This window comes from Gopherus evgoodei, chromosome 5, assembly GCF_007399415.2.
Source record: "Gopherus evgoodei ecotype Sinaloan lineage chromosome 5, rGopEvg1_v1.p, whole genome shotgun sequence".
NCBI classification, from domain to species: domain Eukaryota; kingdom Metazoa; phylum Chordata; order Testudines; family Testudinidae; genus Gopherus; species Gopherus evgoodei.
In genome coordinates, this window is record NC_044326.1 from 23,156,416 (window position 1) to 23,162,145 (window position 5,730).

Sequence of the window (5,730 nt, forward strand, 5' to 3'; positions counted from 1 at the left end):
TGTATTTTTATGTCTGATTTTTGTAAGCAAGTAGATTTTAAGTGAGGTGAAACTTGAGGATACGCAAGACAAATCTGACTCCTGAAAGGGGTACAGTAGTCTGGAAAGGTTGACAGCCACTCTACTATGCTATATATTTTCTGCTTAGCTGTTCACAACCACAACATACTTGATGTTTTCTCATTCTCTCTGTGACTTCATTCTAATGCCATTTCCTCAGACCCATGGCTTGTTTATATTTTGTGGCTTCCCTTTTGTTCTTGGCTTTAATTATCCTAGAAGGCTTTCTGTGATTGAGGTTGTTAATAACAGTAGCTCATCTATAAGCTTTTAAAATAAATACCCTAAAGTAAATGTCTCACAAAATTCTTTTAAAAAAGAACTAACATACATGCCAGACACTATTTAACTTTAATTGGGTTCATAAATCCATAACTGGATGCTTTGACAAGGAGGAAGGACCAAATTAGCACTGATTGTGCCTCATCTGTCTAGTTGAGAGACAAGGTGGATGAGGTAATATCATGTATTGAGCCAACTTCTGTTGGTGACAAAAACAAGCTTTCAGTTGACAGTTCAAACAGGGCTTAATCTAAGTCTTGTTGAAGTCATTGGGAGTCTTTCTGTGGATTTCATTGGGAGTCAGATCGGGTGCTTAACCCTTTTCTAATATATCATTTTTACAGAGAGAACATCTTGGGAGACTGGATGGACCAGGCAACTGATAATAGGCAACAGAGCTTGCAGTTTACCATTCAGAATCCAGCTCACACTGGCAGGTATCAAAGCTTATCATCGTCTGATGGCTGTTTGGTGAGCTCAGTCCAGATTCTGGTAGCAGATGTGCGCAGCACAGAAAGCACCAATGAAGTTAATAGTCCAAGACTCAGAATCCACCTTGCAATTTTGAACATCCCAATATTTGGAGCTCTTCGGACCTGAAGTTTTGGTTCTATCAAATAAAAGTTAAGAGCTATTTACAATATTTGCATCCACATTTCAAGCAACTTCAAATTCAGGAATATTTCGAATCAGGATTTTGATATAGATTCATTTTTATGAAGCACTATTCAGCAATCTCAGACGACAGGCCAAAAGATCACATGGGCATGGAGACTACCCTTACAGATGGCCTGTCAAGGTCATGGTTGAGACATGTTGGGCAGTGGTAAGATGCTTGCACTGCCATTGCTGATGCTGTATCTTTTCTTTGGATTAAGGGTCCCATTCTGCAAGAGGCTCAGCACTTACATCTTCCATTGATATCAAAGGGATTTGAGGATCTCAGAACATGTACAGAGGTGCTCAACATCTTGGCAGATTGAGCCTTACAGAGATTGATCCTGCTCCCATTCTAAACAATGGTGAAATTCCCATTACTTCCCAAAAGACCAGGAACGGGCCCCAAAAAGATGACTCTCCAGAGCTGTCAATGCAGCACTGTCCACAAGCCTTAAAATTCATACTGAAAAGACAAGATAACAAAAAGCTTTTAAAATAAGATACCATATCTCCTTTCTATACCTTTAACTTGGCTCTTCTTTCACACATAAAATGTGCTAGATCAGATGTAATAAGATGGGCCTGTCAGTGTTCCCTGGCAAACTAGTACCTCCATCTTAGAAGAAAAGAGAGGGATGACTTTCAAATGCACATACAGTCATTTTCTACAAAACCTTCAACAAGAGAGATTAGTAAGAATAATTTTCTAAAAGATTGGGTATACCTAAAACAGCTGAATGCAAGACTTGAAAGACAGAAGCTGAAACAGAAATGTCTTTCACACTATCACCGTAACAAACCATATTCTATGGGAGCCATAACAAGCTACTCCATCTAGTTTAGATTTTCAGTCATCAATGAACTAACAGCCTCTCATTTAAGTCACCAGAAGAAACCACTGGAGGTTTTAGGATTCTTTAGTCATTTCATTTGCATTAAAATAGTCTTTTCTGATAGAGTTAAAAATGTCTCTTCATTTAAGCAGAAACACTGTGCATATGAAGGGTTGCCAGATAGGAGGTTGTGCAGACAAGTTGATTATATAGAATCATTAGGGTTGGAAGGGGCTTCTTCTGTGTTATCTATTCTCCTTCCACTACATTGTGTTGGAGTAAGGACACAGACAGGGTTATGAGGTGGAAGAAAGATCTATTATAATAGAAATAAACATGTAACTGTTTCAATTTATTTATTTTGAGAGCAAAGGGAATGATTGCAGCAGGGAGACCTGAATTTTCCCTTGTCGCAGAGAATGTCAAGAAGTAAAAATTGATTTGGGGGGGTGGTACCCCCAACTTTCCCCCAGTTTTCTCCCCTTATTTCCCTTCTAGTTCAAGAAACAAATAGTGCATATTCCATCCCACCACTTGTCATCCCTCTTCTCTCTCTTTATGTCTGGGACATAAAAACCCTGGGTAGCTGAATTAAGATGCTGCAACCAGACTCCTGCCACTGAGGAGAGAAGGCAATGCTGAACTTTGGCTATTGCTGTCCATGAATGTATCCCAAAACCTGTTACAACTTGTTTCTGAAGACCTTGTCATTTACAGAAGTACATGAGTTATTAGTTATCTCTTCAGGATGAGATACAGTGTGTAAAAGATGCTTGATTCTATGTATGCATGTGAAGGATTTCCATATCTGTAGCCCAATCCAACCCTCACAGAAGTCAATGAGAATCTTTCCATTGACTTTACCAAGGATTGGATCGGGCCCTTGGAGAGAAAGATACCCAAAATCTGGCAGACAAAGAGAGCAACTAAATCTATTCCCTGATAGTAATTACAGTGATTACCAAGTTACAGTGGAACATGATGATGAATTCTGCTGTGACAGGAATTGTGGGCTTTCATTGTGGTTTTGCCATGGAAATTATCTGTCATGCTGTAGACATTTAAATCACTACAATATTTTGTGTGTAGCATTTTTTTAAGTGAACCTTCATGTTTATTCAAACAATATTCTTTGCTAAATTACAGTATACCCTTTGTTTCAACATTAGATTCACATCCCTCAGCTCAACAACCAGGGGGAGCTTTAGCTTTTTTGCCAGTCCAAGCACGGTGGGCAGACTGCCTTCGGCGGCATGCCTGCAGGAGGTCCCTGGACCCAAGGATTCGGCAGCCCGCCTGCGGGAGGTCCACTGGTCCTGCAGCAGGTCTGCTGGTCCTGCAGCTTCTGCAGCTTCAAAGTACCTGCCGCCAAATTGCCGCTGAATCCGCGGGACCTGCAGACCTCCCACAGACAAGCTGCTGAAGGCTGCCTGACTGCCACCCTCATAGGGACTGGCAGTGCACCCCCCGTGGCTTGCTGCCCCAGGCACACGCTTGGAGCTCTGGTGCCTGGAGCTGCCACTGCCAACAACAACATTAAGATGTTCACAAGAAATCAGAGATTACCTAAAAATGCACAAAATGACCCTCAGGTTCATTAGCAATGTATTATGAATTTATAACAGCATTGGCTTTTTTTTCAGAAGTAGGTAAGCTGACATGCTCAGGGGTGTAAATCACCCTTTATTAAGTCAAACTAAATCTATATCTAACTGTATATTCTTTTCCTGCAGACACAATATGTGCATATGTATAAATTCTACTGCTTCCTGTCTCATCCTGATCTTTGAGGATGTAATGTCTGCGATTTTCAAAGGAGACAAGGGAGTTTGAGACAGCCAAGAAGCACAAAAGGAAGATGGGTGGTCCAAAAGTCACCCTCAGATAGCTCCAGAACCAGATGGCCTTGCCCTTTGTTATGACTATCCCAGAAACCGGGACAATGATAATCATTTTTAGCAAATGTTTTTTAATGTCTTCTCAGTGGAAGAGGCAGCGTGTGTGGAATTTGCATCCTTCTTGTACCACATGTGAGGCAGTCTTCTGAAAATAGATCCTAATGCACAGCTCGTGGGAAGGTGCACTAACTGCTGAATGGAGGAAGAGCAAAACGAAACACAGGTTCTCCCCAGCCATTAATTCCCTCTAGAGTGTTCCCTTCTCCAGTTCACACTGTGGCTCTCTTGGCCACTATGCAACACTGTTTTGCACATTTTATACTTACTGCACACCCAGAACTCCCACTGAAGAGTCTGAGATTTATGTGTAAGGGCTGACCTTATTTTTGTAATGCCCATCCAACCATCCTCCATAACTTCCAGCTCTCACTAGTTGTGGCACATTTGCCATTAGACTGTAATCTTTTCAGGAAAGGGAATTAATGTATTTATGGACCTGATCCTGTCAATGTAACTACCTGGGCAGACCCACTTAACCACACAGATCCCCGCTGAAATCAATGGGGCTTCATGTGGGAGCTCACACAGGAGCTCTGTGCAATTCTTTGCAGGATTGGGATCTATACAGTGCCTAACACGTTATCGGCACTATGATAAATAATAGTAATGATGATAATGATTTCCACAGGCTGGTTGTAAGATAGGCAAGGAACTGATTTACATAAACTCTTCTCCGCACAAGCTGTTACACAGCTCTCTGGTGCAGATCTTTTGGTTTGTTTTATGGTTTGCACAGAAGGCCAAGATTTCCCTTCGATAAAAGCAAAGAGCATCAGTATCCTTCCATGATTTCAGTGTCCCAGAAACTATAGGACTTCTCACCTGGATAGAAGTCAAATTGTCCTTGGAAACCAGGTTTTCTGAAACCCAGAAGCAAAATCATCATGTGACTATCTCCATTTACACAGACTTTTGCCTGAGCTATTTGTGGATGGAAATTGTTGAGTCTTCCAGTTATGACTGGATGGAAACATTCAATTTTTCAGTGAAAAATAAAAAATATGAAAGGAATTAAATTTCGCAATTCCTTTTTCCCATTCCACCCCTGCCTCAGCTACGTTTAGCTGGATAGGAAATTCTGAATTTCAAAAATAAATTCCAAAAATGGTTGTACATTATTTGTCCTCATTGTTTCCTCAGCTCTACTTTTGTCAGCTTCCTGAATTTGGCCCTGATCCTGCAAACATTTATGCACGTGCTCATCTTTATTACAGTGAGTAATCCCATTGATTTCATATGGGATTACAATTAAGCATGTATGTAAGCGTTTGCAAGATCGGGGCACACAATTCATTCCTATACAACTGTATATGTGTTTGTGCACAAACTATGGCCTGGACCCTGTAATCTGAGGGCAACTTTTTAAAAGGTTCAGTAAATCCTTCTATCATCTTACATCTAGTAATTGTCGAAGAGACCAGTCAGACTGTCAGCCTATAAGGTTAACATTTTCACCTTTTAAAAAAAAAGTTAGCAGGGCTCAGCCCTTGCAGAGTCTTAATGTTTAACTTTGCCATTACCTCACTCAGGATTAGTTCTCTCTGGTTTGTTTATGTTTTCCTGAATATCAATGGAATTTTTTTTTTTTTACACATACAAAAATAAATCTTGTACATTTTTACTTTTGAAAATATTTCCCTTGGCAATGAAACTGATAAAATAAGAGGTTAAAATGGCTTAATTTCTAGAGAGGGTTTCATATTTAATACCTTAATTTAGATTCCAAATTTGGTGATGGAACTCCAAACTAGCTAAATAAGTACAATAGCATTAACTTTGCCTATTAGAAAAATAAAAATACTAACATTATTTTGGATTAACTCAAGAATTTTTTAGATAAATTGCCTTGTGTCTTTACACAAAAGCTCTTTTGCTTTGTTTTTTCTTTAATTATTTGGCATCTCATTCCATGTGAAGTTAATTCACTTTGGAATTAG